Consider the following 15,303-nt stretch of genomic DNA (forward strand, 5'->3'; position numbering starts at 1 on the left):
TTGCCTCACTTTCCTCTCTGCTGATACCAACGCTCTCGAAACCTCTCACGAACTAAGTCATTGGCTGGGAATTTGCCTCTGCAATTCTGCCTGGAATCTACCCTTGTGTCTGAGAGTGGGAGGCTCAGGGAGGCTTTGAGGTGAGGACAGCTTTGTACCAGCTGCAGAGTCAGACATCAAGACTCAGGTCCTAGTTCTATCGTGTCCTTGCTGTGAGAACTTTGGACAGGTTGCATTTTCCCTTGGTGGCCTAGTTTCCTCATTGGTAATTTGGGAATAATAATTATTTTGACTTCCAGGATTGAAGGAAGAATTCAATGAATTACTTCATGAAAAGTGGTTAGTGTAACATCTAGCACATTGTTAGTGCTCAGTAAGTGTTATAGATACCCCAATTTAGAAAATTTGCTGACCAATGGCATGGTGTGCTCAGTGTCCAGTTTCATCTTCTCATGTCAGAAAGAAAGCATGGCAGGATTCAAGTGCTGGTTTCAGAGGAGTGTCCAGAGCAGGCCCTGGAGAGATGCTTGCTGGAGTTCACTGCCTATGATGGAGGGGGAGGGTGGAGGGGTACACTGGCTTTGCTTTGCATGGGAGGGGGTGACCCCAACAGGGAAGGATGCAGTGACTTGGGTGTGGCTCCCTGGGAAGGGAGTGGTGGGGGCAGCCAGGATGAGGAGTCCACAGACTGCTGCTGCCATCACCTGAATGCTCTTGGTATCTGCCCTGGCCTCACCCTCTTGCCACCAGCTCAGAAATCACCTCATGGCCCAGAGCCCTGCAGCCCCTGCTTAAAGAAATACTGCCTTAGAAAGATCATGTGCCATTCTGAGATAGAACTTTTTTTTTTTTTTTAAAGGTTTTATTTATTTATTTGACAGAGAGAGAGATCACAAGTAGGCAGAGAGGCAGGCAGAGAGAGAGAGAGAGGGGAGGAAGCAGGCTCCCTGCTGAGCAGAGAGCCCGATGGGGGACTCGATCCCAGGACCCTGAGATCATGACCTGAGCCGAAGGCAGTAGCTCAACCCACCGAGCCACCCAGGCGCCCCTCTGAGATAGAATTTTGAGATTCTACATAGGAGAGTGGGGTTTTACTTTTTTTTTTTTTTTTTTTTCTCTCAGTGAAGAGTTGAGAGAGAAGCTGAGGAGAAAACTACTTACAAGCATCAGAAAAATATTTAGGTGTGCAGAAAAAAGAATTGTCCTGAACCAACTTTAAAAGGATAGCTATTCTTAAAGTCTTTGTCAAAAATATCATTATCGAGGATTCTGGCCATAGGATTGGAATGCTTTTTAATAGGAAACCAGAGTTTATGTGTCTGAGTGTGTCAGTGTACATCAAGGTACTACGTCATTTCTTATTCTAGTCTGAAAAAAATGAATGATTTATCTTCCAAGGGCTTGTATCATTCTAGAATAACTGTAGTTTCTGAAACCTGTCATTTATCACATATTCTGAGGCAGCGACAGACTATCTGAATTTGGCAAGTCCCAGAAAATCCAGTATGCCTGCCTGGTGACAGCAGAGTGGAGTTACATCATGTGTAATTTAACGTATGTAAATTCAACCCGGAACATTTGGAAAGAAATTTAAATATTGTGACTCATTCTACATTCCAATTCACTCAATAAGCATCGGCCTGCTTGGAGAGCTCTCTTGAGATGGGAGACACGCTTTCCTTTTCCTCAGTTGATCTCAGCTCCCTCATTCCCCCCAGGGTGGAGCAGCTCCCTGAGCTAAGGGCGATTCTGGGTTTAACCACCACTCCTGAATGCAAGTCAACTTTTCATCCCTTTTCAACCCAAGAAAAAGTTAACTCTTCCAACCGTGGAGAAAAGCAGTGTTATTGTGTGGCCAAGTACCGGTCCCTATGTGGTGTCTTCCTAGTGGGTTTTCAAGAATGGTGTACAAAATGAGTATCTTTTGCCATATGTGCTACCTTGAGAATTCGAGCCCTGTTGAAATGCAGCTATTTGCCTCCGAACAGTTGCCTGTCTCATTTGCCATTCCACACTTCTCCCCCACCTCTTGTTCTCTTCCTTTACCATTGTGCATATAAGGGACCAGCAGTAGGTTCTAGAAGGGCTAGTTCCTGACCAGCAAGCAGCCACCAGTACTGTGTTCAGTGCTGGAATTAGGAGCATCTGAGGCACAGCAGGCACCCTGCAAACTCAAGGCTTAGGTTTGGGGATATGCTACCAAGGAGGAAAATCCCTTAATTTGTGACACCAGACTCTAGCCCAAGAGGAATCTAGTCATTGTATTCATTCTTGCTAGAAGAGAGGAGGACTTTCTTTCTAGACTATGTTAATTCTCACGGTAGCATAGCAGTAGATAGAATCTCTCCGTGTAGATTCTGTGTCTTGCATTGCCCTCATCTGTAGAGTATTTAGGATATTTTTTTTTTTAAGATTTTATTTATTTATGTGTCAGAGTGAGCACAGGCAGACAGAGTGGTAGGCAGAGGCAGATGGAGAAGCAGGCTCCCGCTGAGCAAGGAGCCAGATGTGGGGCTCGATCCCAGGACACTGGGATCATGACCTGAGCTGAAGGCAGTGGCTTAACCAACTGAGCCACCCAGGCATCCCTATTTAGTATATTTTTAAGACCACCAGACAAATGCTCATGGCAGGATGGGAAGGAAGACTGAGAAGTTCTAAGGTTGTCACCTCATGTTTTGTCATTGTTGCTTAGTGATATGGGGAGGAGAGAAGCAAGGGGTAGCTGCTTATGGCTACCTACAAGAAGTCAAAGAATCATAGAATTTTCGTAATAGAGGAAGAGAATCTCAACCCCACTGCTGGAATTTTAGAGGGGTGAAATGATTTGTTTGAGGTCAAAATGTGTGGCAGAACTAGGAGCAGAACCTCCGTTTCCTGGCCCCAGGCTGGTGTTCCTTATGCTGTTACAATACCTCTGATGAACTGGCTAGATAGGAACGGGTTTAGCCCATTTTGTGGTTGTATAGCCCCACCCTTTAAAGAGCTCCCTGAAAAGGGGAGAACAAAGTTGACATTATTCTTACTTGTTTGGGTTTTAGGTTGCATGATTGTCACTGGCAAAGTGCTACATGGGCCTAAAACTCTGAAAACGTTGCTTCTATATGAGGGGTTGGGGATGGATGAGAATGGATGGGTTAGGATGGGTGAAGGGGTATGGTTTATGCTAATAATGAAAGTCACGATTGCAAAAATGGATTCCACTTACAGTAATGGATGGTTATGGAATTAATGGGGTTTTATGAATATTTCATGCTGTGATTTATTTGGCATTAGGCAAGGAGTAAGTTTGAAATGAGAAATAGCTTTGGATTACTTTCTTGGAACTTCACTTGTCATGGGTCTCCCTAGGATTTAATCTTTGATAAGAAATCCCTTGTATCCTCCTGATACCCTGGAAAGAAGGTGGGCCCTAAGAAGCTGCAAGGCAAAAGCAGCCATTATACAGATCGAAGACGTTTATTTAAATGTTCACTCTGATTCAAGCTTCAAAGTCCAGGAGGTCAGGTCATATGATCATAGAAGGAAAGGAATTCTTCTTGACCTTTATCTTTTTTTTTTTTTAAAGATTTAATTTATTTATTTGACAGAGAGAGATCACAAGTAGGCAGAAAGGCAGGCAGAGAGAGAGAGGAGGAAGCAGGCTCCCCACTGAGCAGAGAGCCCGATGCGGGGCTCGATCCCAGGACACGGAGACCATGACCTGAGCCAAAGGCAGTGGCTTAATCCACTGAGCCACCCAGGTGCCCCTTGACCTTTATCTTTTGATGGCATAGTTTGAATGGAACTTCTGTTTCACTAAGATGATTATTATTCATTTACCTGCTACTAGTGGCCTCTGTCTTGTTAAATGTTGCCATTTGTTGCAGTACGGTATATGCCACACCCAGCAGAGAGTAAACCTTGCTTAGTATCAGTGTGTAAAGGGTTGCTTCTTTGTGCTGTGGGTCTAGGATCTACAGTTGTTTTCTGGGACCAATTCTACCCAGACATCTTTCCTCAGTGATTCATGAGGAAAGGCTCTTTACCGAGAACTTTGTGAAAGCAGCTAAGGGGTCAAGTGCAAAGGACTTCAGATTGCTAAGTCTTAATTTAAAGGAAAATGACAAATAACATGAGACGTCATTCTCACGTTCGATTTCCACTGCCTCCTGAAGTTGGCACAACTCCTTGACGCAAGTATCTCTGCTCTTGACTTAGTCAGAGCTTTCTCTCTGATGTCTTGTTCTTGGGTCTATAGCTTTTCTTTCTCTGCAATGGAGAATTTATTTCCATATATATGCATGTATATATATATGAATTTATTTCCATATATATTTATTATATTTATGCATGTATATATATACATGTGTATATACACATATATATACATGCATATATACACATACATGCTTTATATATATGTATGTATATATATACATGCATATATACACATGTATATATTATATATATATGTACACACACACACATGCATATATACACACACACATACATGCTTTAGGTATTTCTGTTCCTTCAGGTTTCTGCACAAATACATGAAAAGTCTTGCTTATTAAGAGGTTTACTTTCTTCCAAAGCATGTTCTTTGGAACCAGTTTCTCTCTGACCTTTGAGCAGTTGAGACAGCAATTTTATGATCCACCTGGCCTCTATTTGGGAAGAAAGCAACTTCTCAATGGATTCTGATCTAAAGCCTCTTCCTCTACAAAGAAGTCACTGACTCTGTATGACACCCCTGGGACCCCTGGGCGACAACCTGCAAGTGTCCACATGAGGATTGCTCTTAACTAAATTCTGAGTGAGCTAAATAAGCAAAAATTAGTATTCATGTGTAAACAACTTTGTTATGAATCTTATATACAAATCTGTCTCAGCAAGTTTACTAGATTTCTGATTGTTGCCTGTGCTGCTTTATTCATGCCTCATATGGTCTGTGAGTGAGAAAAAAGAGACAGAGAGAGGGAGGAAGAGATAGAAAGAAGGAAAAGCCTGGGGGTTGGGCAGAACAAGGGCAAGGGAACGGGAGTAGGAGAGATAGAGAGAACTTATCTGAAGGCTTCACCTTCTGCTGGAATATGTTAATTTCTGTTTTGAGAATTGGCCCCATTATTCAACAGGGTCCCTGAAAATGAAGATGATACACTTCATCTGCATTTTTAAAGACAGAAATATATATGCTAGACTTTCAGATATGCCACTGGAGGAATTGGGCTGTGTTCCAGAATGTCATTAAAAAGCAGAAAATATCTCCAGAATTCTAGCATGAGAGCTGGAAAAGATCTCCATTTCGCTTTTCATTTCCTGGAATCAGAAACTGAAGTACAGTGATGCTAATAAGTGACATTGCCAGAACTCACCAGCTGATCAGAGGCAATGAAGTGATGGGACACAGTTCTGCCTTATGTTTTGTGGGTTTTCTACTGAACCCTGGACATGTGTGCCTCCATCACATACATCATAAAACTCACGATATTGGAGAGACTCCAGAGAAATGGGCTTGGCTGGAATTGAGTTTGAAGGTGAAGGCAGGAGAGGCTGACCTGTTCTACAGTGGGAACTAGGCTGAGGTAAAGATTTTGAGGGAGATGACTTCCTCAGGCAGTCCGTGATGAGGGAGGGTAGGGTCTTAATCTTGGAAGACAATTCTGGTGAGAAGAGATACTGTCATCTGCAGAAAAAGACTTTAGTCTGGACTTTTCCTTGTGGTGACCAAAGGAATAAGTTAAATGGCTGCTATCTTTCATATCTTGACTCATCTGGCTAAGAGAAAAGAGTGAGCAGGAGAGCACAAGGCATCTTGATGAGCTGACAATGAATTGCAGAGAGAGACAATGTTTGCAGTGTCTGAGAGTTATCGTATTGACTCTCCAGTCTTATCTAGTTTTGGTCCTTTGCCTGTCAGCTGTGTGCAGATAAGTAGATTTTTAGGGTAAGTATATTTGTAGAACAGCAGTTCCCATACAAAGACCATAATAGGGATGTTGTTATTGACTGACACTAACAGAAGTCTAATTCGCAAAGTAAAATTCACTGCTGTTTCAAACCTGAGAAAAACCCATTTAAATATTTGGGGAATGCATCTGTCTGTACATATTTATATGTGCATGCACACATGTTTATTTTTATACAAATGTGATCATACTATACATCTTACTGTGTAGTCTGCTTTAAGTTTTAAATCACTTTTACTGAATCCAAGAATTGAAGACGCAGGTGGCAACTTAATCATCCCTCCAACATAAGCTTTGCTTTTTTAAAAATCAACTTTATTGAAGTATAATTTACATAAGTAAAATATACATATTTTAAATGTAAAGCTCAGTGAGTTTTGAAAAATACAAAGAACTTTTAACAATTCAGGAAAAAGAAAACCAATAACCCAATAAAAATGGGCAAAAGATTTAAAAAGACTCTATGAAAGAAGGTATTTCTTCATTTGGTTCCATCAGTTTTTGCTTCTTTTTTGAAATTGTTAGGAGTTTGAAATTCTGTAGGATTGTTACATCCTTTTGATGACCTGACTCCTTTATTATTATCATATGTCCCTTTTACTCTTTAGTGTTATTCCTTGTTCTGAAGTTCACTTTGTTTAATGTTGAAATAAATGCTTTAGCTTTCTCATGGTATATCTTTTTCCATTTTTAAAATTTTAACCTATCTTTGTCTCTATATTTAAAATGAATTTCTTTTTTTAATTTTTTTTTATTTTTTAAAAAATTTTTAATTTTTAATTTTTTATAAACATATAATATATCTTTATCCCCAGGGGTACAGGTCTGTGAATCGCCAGGGTTATACACTTCACAGCACTAAAGTGAATTTCTTGTATACAGCAAGCAGTTGGGCCTTGGTTTTTAATCCTTGCCTTTTATTTTATTTATGTTTTTATTTTTTAAAGGTTTTAAGTAATCTCTACACCCAATGTTTGGCTTGAATTTATAATCTAGAGATCAAGAGTCTTACACTCTACTGACTGAGCCAGTCAGATGCTCCCTAATCCCTGCATTTTAATTAGAATGTTTAGTCAGTGTAATGATTTACAAAGTGGATTTAAACTTACTACCTTCCGGTTTGTTTTTATTTGTTCTATCTACTCTCACTTCCTTTTTTCCTAATTTCTTCCCCTCCTTTGGGTAGAGTATTAGTTTAGTAGTATTATTTAATAGTGAATATTTATTATTTTATATCCTCTATCTCCTTTATATTTGCTATATTGCTTTATTGCTTGGAAGTTTACCATATGTTTTAACTTATCACAGTTTGTCTTTAAATACTATACTACTTTGTATATAATACAAGAATCTAACAACCTTTAATTTCTCCCCTTCTGGCTTTTGTGCTATTGGTGTTAGACATTTTACTTCTATTTATGTTGTAAATTCCACAATACATTGTTACTATTTTGCTTTAAACAGCTAATTATTGGGGCACCTGAGTGGCTTAGTCATTAAGTGTGTGCCTTTGGCTCAGGTCATGATCCCAGGATCCCGGGATTTAGCCCCGCATTGGGCTCCCTGCTTGGGAGGGAAACCTGCTTCTTCCCCTTGCTTATGTTCCCTTTCTTGCTGTCTCTGTCTGTCAAATGAATAAATAAAACACTTTATTTTTTTTTAAAAAGATTTTATTTATTTATTTGACAGACAGAGATCACAAGTAGTCAGAGAGGCAGGCAGAGAGAGAGGGGGAAGCAGGCTCCCTGATGAGCAGAGAGCCCGATGTGAGGGTCGATCCCAGGATGCTGGGATCATGACCTGAGCTGAATCTGATCATGGCAGAGGCTTTAACCCACTGAGCCACCCAGGCGCCCCTAAATAGAACACTTAAAAAATATATTTATTTATTTATTTATTTGAGAGAGAGAAGGACTACAAGCAGGCAGAGGGAGAAGGAGAAGCAGGTTTCCTGCTGAGCAGGGAGCTGGATGCGGGGCTCGATCCCAAGACCCTGGGATCATGACCTGAGCTGAAGGCAGGCACTTAATCAACTGAGCCACCCAGGTGCCCAATAAATAAAATCTTTAAAAAAGAAAAAAAAAACCAGTTAATTATCTTCTAAAAACCTTTAAAAAAATATTTTAAGTAATCTCTGCAACCAGTGTGGGGCTTCAAGAGTCACATGCTCCAGGCCGCCTGGGTGGCTCAGTGGGTTGAGCCACTGCCTTCAGCTCAGGTCATGATCTCAGGGTCCTGGGATTGAGTCCCGCATTGGGCTCTCTGCTCAGCGGGGAGCCTGCTTCCTCCTCTCTCTCTCTGCCTGCCTCTCTGCCTACTTGTGATCTCTGTCTGTCAAATAAATAAATAAAATCTTTAAAAAAAAAAAAGGTCACATGCTCCACTGACTGAGCCAGTGAAATGCTTCTTAACATTTTTAAATGGTAGAATATCTTATGTATATGTGCATATCCACATATTTGCCATTTTTAATGCCCTTCATTTCTTTGTGTAGATAGACATTTCTATTGTGTTACTTATATTTTGTCTAAAGAACTTCCTTTAACATTTCTTATGATAGAATGTTGCTTGTGATAAATTTTCTCAATTTTTTTCTGAAAAAGAATTTGCTTTTGAAAGATATTTTTACTGGTTGTAGAATTCTAGGTTGATAGTGTTTTTCTTTTATACCATAAAATATCATTTAGTTGTCTTCCACCTTGCATCGTTTTTTAGAAGAAACCTACAGTCATTTTTATTTGTTCTTTGTTAAATAAAGTCTTTCCTCTGACTCCTTTTTTTTTTTTTTAAGGTTTTATTAATTTGTCTGAGAGAATGAGAGAGCACAGATTGTGGGGAGGGACAGAGGGAGTGGAAGAAGCAGACTCCCCAGTAAGTAGGAGCCTGTTGTGGGGCTCAATCTCAGGACCTGGAGATCATGACCTGAGCCAAATGCAGACACTTAACTGACTGAGCCACCCAGGTGCCCCTTTCTCCTGACTACTTTAAAGATTATTCTTTAACTTATTTTTTTTTTTCAATTTGATAATGGTTTTCTTTGTGTTTATTCTGCTTAGAGGTATTGACTATCTGGGATTTGTAGGTGTGTATTTTCTATAAGAGATAGAAAATTTTCTGTTACTATTTTTGAGTAGATGCCAACCAGTGAATTTTACCTTGTATGTGCTACATTTTGTCATATTTCTTTAAAGATTTTCTAACTTTCTCTAGAAGAAGTTAGATGGTTTGCAAACCATTTTGACATTTTAGAATTTTATTTGTAAGGTATAGTGCTGATCTGGAGCCATCTACTGTTACTTTATGGGTACAGTTACTTCATGGGTAGTTTAGCTGTACTACTTACTAGGTTATGACTCTTCTGGAGTCTCTATGAATGCCCTACATATTGATGAAAGTTTCTGTACTCTGCCTAGTGGGAGTTAGAATGATTTCCAATTCTGCCTGAGCTTGGGGAATTGTTGTGCTTGCAACTCTCTTTGTTATTTCCTAGCAAGTTGGCTGGCCTTGCAGGGCTTCATCCTGGGGATGCACAGATTATATTCAGCCAAAAACTCAAGGAGATTCCTACTCATATTTCTGAGATCTTTCTTTTTCTAGCTTTCTTTTCTGTCCATTTAAGGTGTTATGCCCTCTCCAAACTCCAGTTTCTATCCCCTCTACTCAGTGAGACCACCAGCTCTTTTGGGGTTCCCTCTCCCTTCAGTATGGACTGGAATATGCCTCCAGAGAGAAATCTGGGCCTATTATAGTGTTGATTTCATTTAACTTCCCTCTTCCAGGAATCATAGTCGTGTTGCTGTCTGTGGTCCAATGGCTAAAAAATCAGGGCTATGACCAGGTTTAGGAGAGGTACCAAAGGGACAAAATATAAGAAGGCACTCACTCTCAGGCTCATGCAAGTGTATGATTGGCTTTTAAAGAGGAGTGCCTTCTTAAATTTCGCACCCTAAGCACCTGTCTGGCCTCACCTTAGTCCCAGCCCTGTTGAAAACAATTGTCATTTATTTTACCCAGTGTTCTTGTATTTATGGTGGGAAGGTAATTGTGCAGAGCTTGATTTTATTAAAATTAAAAACTTCTGCTCTGCAAAAGACACTTTTAAGAACAATGATACCGGGACAAATATTTGCAAAGATGTATCTGATAAAGGACTATTATCCAAGGTATACAGAGAACTCTTAATACTTAACAATAAGAAAACAAGCAACCTGATTAGAAAATGGATCAAAAAATTAACAGACACATCATGAAAGAAGATATACAGAAGGCAAATAAACATATTAAAAGATGCCAAACATCATATGTAACTAGGGAATTGTAAAACAACAATGAGATACTACTACTCACTTATTAGAATGACCAGATTCTAGGATAATGACAACATTCAATGCTGATGAGGTTGTAGAGCAATAGGAACTCTTATTTACTGCTGGTGGGAATACAAAATGTACAGCCACTTTGGCAGACAATTTGGCAGTTTGTTACAAAACTGAACATACTCTTACCATATGATCCAGCAGTTGCACTCCTTAGTATTTACTCAAACAAATTGAAAACTTATGTCTACACAAAACCTGCACATGGATGTATATAGCAGCTTTTTTCATAAGTTTTCAAACTGGGAAGGACCCAAGATGGGTTTTAATAGGTAAATGGAAAAACTATGATAACAACCAGCAGGGAAATATTATTCCATGCTAAAAAGAAAGGAGCCATCAAGCCATGAAAAGTTACAAGGATATTACTGAATAAAAGAAGTCAGTCTGAGATGGCTACATTCTATATGATCCCAGTTATATGGTATTCTGGAAAGGGCAAAACTATAGAGACAGTAAAAGGATCTCTGGTTGCCACAGGTTAGTGTGGAGGGAAGGATGCATAGGTGGAACATAGAGGATTTTAGTATCGTAAAACTATACCATGTGATACATGTCCTTATACATCTGTCAAAGCCCATAGGGTATGTCACACCAAGAGAGAACCCTAATGGAAACTGTGGACTTTGGGTGATAATTATTTGATGATTCACTGATGATAATAAATGCACTACTGTGGTGTAAGATTTTGGTAGTGGGAGAGATTGGACATATGTGGGGGTAGGGATTACATGGGAAATTTCTGTATTGTTAGCTTAGTTTTGCTCTGAACCTAAACTGCTCCAAAATAAAATCTATTTAAAAAAAATTCAATGTAACTCTGAATAAAAATCCTAAATATTTTCAGGCTAATTATAAAAGTATTTAGTTTCTCTAGAAAACAGAGCCCAGGATAAGAATTCAGGTGCTTTATCTGAAGGTGCAAACCCACGTAGTGAGGACTGAGAGTAAAAGGGAAATGAAGCAAGGAAAATGCCAAGTTATGTGATGCAAAACATTATTGTACTGACTAGCACTCGACAGTGAAGAACTGGTAGGTGTCCACCAGCAGGCAGGTATCCTTAGAGGCTTCTCCAGAGGAATTGCGAGAAAGACCCGATCCTTCAGGTATTTCATAGAATCTGAAAGTGGAGGAGCAACCCAGTCCAGTGGGACACTAAACAGAGAAAGAAAAAACGAAGCAGTTAGGGGAATATCAAGATACGCAGATTTTGTGTACTGATATGTTAAGGAAGAAAGAATGAGGAGATTGTAGGAAGAAGTGACATCAAAAAGTGAAAAAGAGCAGTAGGCGACTATGTCAAGGTCCTGGACCCATGATGTTCTGGGATAAGGAGTTATACCTGAATCTAAATCCATGTTCTGTAATGCAGCTGTATGTGACCCTTGGGGAAGTTAGGTTACCTTTCTGAGCCATATTTCCTCATCTCTGAAAATGAAGTGAAATATAATTTCATAGTGTAGTTTTGAAAAATAAATATATGAGCTTAATGAAATTGCTTGGCATTCAGTGAACATTGCTTCCCTCTGTTCCAGTTATGTTCTGATTTATTTTCACAAATCCTATCACACCAGTTCTTCCTCAGCATTTGTTTCTAGGGAGATTGGGGCAATAGGGAGGGAAGGCTCAATATTGTTCCCCAAGTGTATTGGGAAATGACCCAATAAATTTGTATTTCCCATAGCTTTTTCTATACGCAGGCTGGCTGAGTATAGAAATCTCTTAATTTTATCATTTCATAGAAAAAAAAGACCAACATGCCTCCTCTTGATTTTTTTTTTTTTTAAAGATTTTATTTATTTATTTGTCAGAGAGAGAGCACAAGCAGGCAGAGTGGCAGGCAGAGGCAGAGAGAGAAGCAGGCTCCCTGCTGGACAAGGAGCCTGATGCAGGACTCAATCCCAGGACCCTGGGATTATGGCTTGAGCTGAAGGCAGTGGCTTAACCGACTGAGCCACCCAGGTGTCCCAGCATACCTCCTCCTCTTGAAAAGTGAGTTATTTTCAGATTACTTTCTGTAGGTCCAGTCTTAAAATATCTAGCAAAAGGTTTTTTTGTTTGTTTTTTGGTTTGTTTGTTAACTTTTCTCTGGTAGTAAGGCTGTGAGTAACATAGCTAAATATGATTCAATGCTGGAACATTTTGTATTTTTTTGCCCTTGGAAAGTACAACAGCAGTTTTATCATTAGTGAAGATAGTTTTTTTAATAGTTAAGCCTGGGGATGCCTGAGTACTCAGTCAGTTCAGCATCTTCCTTTGGCTTGGGTCATGATTTCAGGGTCCTGGGATTGAGCCCTATATCAGGCTCCTTGCTAAGTGGGGAGTCTGCTTCGCCTTCTGCCTGCTGCTCCCTGCTGCTTGTGCTTTCTCTCTGACAAATAAAATCTTTAAAGTAATAGTTTAGCATGATGTTTAGCATTATCAAAGATAGCTAACTTTCCTAGGCAGCCATTTCCAACTGCTATGTAGTCTTATTAATTCATAAAAGCTATTCTTGTTTATTCTTGATTTATATTTGAATTACAGTTTATTTCTTATTTTCAGTGGCTAGCTATTTGTGTTCCTTTTACTTTTCCTTATTTGTTGTCCAGCAGTTTGATACTCATTTCATTCTCATGTCTTTTCATTTTGAAGGTGAAAACTTTTAGGGTGGCTCCGTGGCATAATGGATAGCTCATTGGACTTCCAGAGACTGAAGATGGAAAGCTTTTATTTATTTATTTTAAAGCTTTATTTATTTGAGAGAGAGAGAGAAATAGAGAGAGAGAGAGAAGCATGAATGGGAGGAGGGACAGAAGGAGAAGGAGAGAGGAAGAGAATCTCAAGCAGATTCCCTGCTGAGCAGGGAGCCTGATGCTGGGGTCCATCTCACAGCTGCATCTCACAGAGACCATGACCTGAGCCAAAATCAAGAGTCAGATGCTTAACCAACTGAGCCACCCAGGAGGCCCAAGGAGATGGCATTTATTTTATTTACTTATTTATTTTTAAAGATATTTATTTATTTATTTGACAGAGATAACAAGTAGGCAGAGAGACAGGCAGAGAGAGAGGAGGAAGCAGGCTCCTTGCCGAGCAGAAAGCCCGATGCGGGGCTCAATCCCAGGACCCTGGGATCATGACCTGAGCCAAAGGCAGAGGCTTTAACCCACTGAGCCACCCAGGCACCTCTGGAGATGGCAAGCTTTTAAACAGGAAAATGGCATTATGGAGAATATCTGGAGTCTATATTCTCAATAGGAGCAGGTGAAATGGGTGAAAATTCGTTCTTGTGGGGTGAGCAAAAATGTTGCTCTTTTAGTATACAAAGCACAAATATACATATAGTACATGTAGTGTATATCTGTGGTGGTAAAGTTTTGTGAGGTGTGATAACAAAAGTATATCTAAAACAGCACTTGAGGAGCACCAATAAGTAAAAAAGTTTGAGAAGCACTGGTTGAGGGCCAAGAAAGATAATTTCTAAAATAAAACTGATACAAACCGAGGGATTCAGAATAACTGCCTCTGTTAACGCTCTGTTATCTATGTTAATGATCATCAGGTCGCAGAAAGTGCTGATGTCATGGAAGTTAAATTGTCAATTATAGCCTTCCATTTGCTTTCTAGCAATGTTTTTTTTTTTTTTTCTTTCTGTTTTTGTTTTCTTTGTAGTTTGTTAGCTCTTGGGCCTCTTTTTCTCTGTTTTCTAGTGAAAACAGTGATTATATTATGTATTGTCAAGATCAGTCAGCGTTGTTGGAGTAGAATTAAGACTTTAGAATCATGTGTTTTATTATAATCCACCACAAATAAGTGCTTTCTCCTTTTACCTTATTTCTCAGGTCTATACTTCATTAGTTAAAAATAACAACAAAAACAACCCCTCCCCCAAATGAAAACAGAACCATTGGTTCAATAATAAAAATTTTCTTGTGACTCTAATAATTTCGTTGGATAGGACTCTGTCCTTTTGAATTTCATGTAACTTTGCTTTATAGTCTTTTCCTTAGTTTCATTTTACTGTATTCCTTTTTTTTTTAAATGTCCAGTTAGACAGCACATAGTACGTCATTACTTTTTGATGTAGTGTTCAATGATTCATTAGTTACGGATAACAGCCACTGCTTTTCACAACACATGTCCTCCTTATTTACTGTATTCTTTATCTTTCTAGCTACAGAGTATCTTAACTCCATAGTTACTGGGATTCAGAAGGTGCTCAGTAAATGCTCATTAATATTTAATTAATTTACCAGATGGTTTAACTGTAGCACAAAAGAGAGATACCAGAAATGGTAAAGTAATTTAAAATCTATGTGGAGTATTTTTCTAGCAAAGATGCTGTCCTGTAGATGAGGGAGGAGTTCTTTGTGCAATCAAGGCAGAATCCTGCCAGGCTGAGGCGTATTACTTGTCTGTGAAACAGGTTTTTTTGGAAACATTGTTCTCTATGAAATATAGTTGAAATATTCCAGAATTTAAATAAGCTGTCATATCATTTTCCTCCATCCTTCTGGAGAATATTTAATTCCCTAAACAAAAGACTTAAAAATAAATTATAATCTCTATGAACTGACATAGAATGATTTCCTTGGAATATCATTAAGTGAAAAAAGCTAAATGTAAATGATTTTCTATAGTATGGTACCTTTTGTGTATGAATGACAGGCAAATAAGAAAAGATTCATTTGTGAGAAAAACAGGAAGGATAAACCAGAAACAAGTTAGATTGGTCATGTGGAAAAGGCAGGAGGGAAAAATGTGTGTGTGTTGGGGAGGGGACAGAATAGAAATGAAATAAAAGAGATGAAGGGGGGAGCATCTTCTTTGAATATGTTTTTTTTTTGTACAGTTCTGACTTTTACAACCATGTTAATGCTTCACTTAACCAAAAAAATAATTCGGAATGTGGAGAAAAACTAAACAGAATACAGTGGTAACGAATGAACCTAACTATTACACGTAAATAACTTAACATGGGATGGTAAATGGG

General features: G+C 39.1%; 1 protein-coding gene across 4 annotated transcripts in view; it reads left to right on the forward strand.

Annotated features, from left to right (window-relative positions):
* Nucleotides 1-15,303, forward strand: part of AKAP6 (A-kinase anchoring protein 6) — a 514,317-nt gene that overhangs the window by 103,894 nt on the left and 395,120 nt on the right. For 3 of the 4 annotated variants that reach the window (XM_045067871.1, XM_013047435.2, XM_045067872.1), the window contains exon 3: nt 1-140. The exons of the other annotated variant lie outside the window; for it this stretch is intronic. The gene's annotated coding sequence lies outside the window, so the exon portion shown is untranslated. The remainder of the gene's footprint in view (nt 141-15,303) is intronic. 4 annotated transcript variants of the gene reach the window in all.

Source organism: Mustela putorius, unplaced genomic scaffold (assembly GCF_011764305.1).
Source record: "Mustela putorius furo isolate JIRA1106 unplaced genomic scaffold, ASM1176430v1.1 tig00003898_pilon_pilon_pilon, whole genome shotgun sequence".
Classification (NCBI taxonomy): domain Eukaryota; kingdom Metazoa; phylum Chordata; class Mammalia; order Carnivora; family Mustelidae; genus Mustela; species Mustela putorius.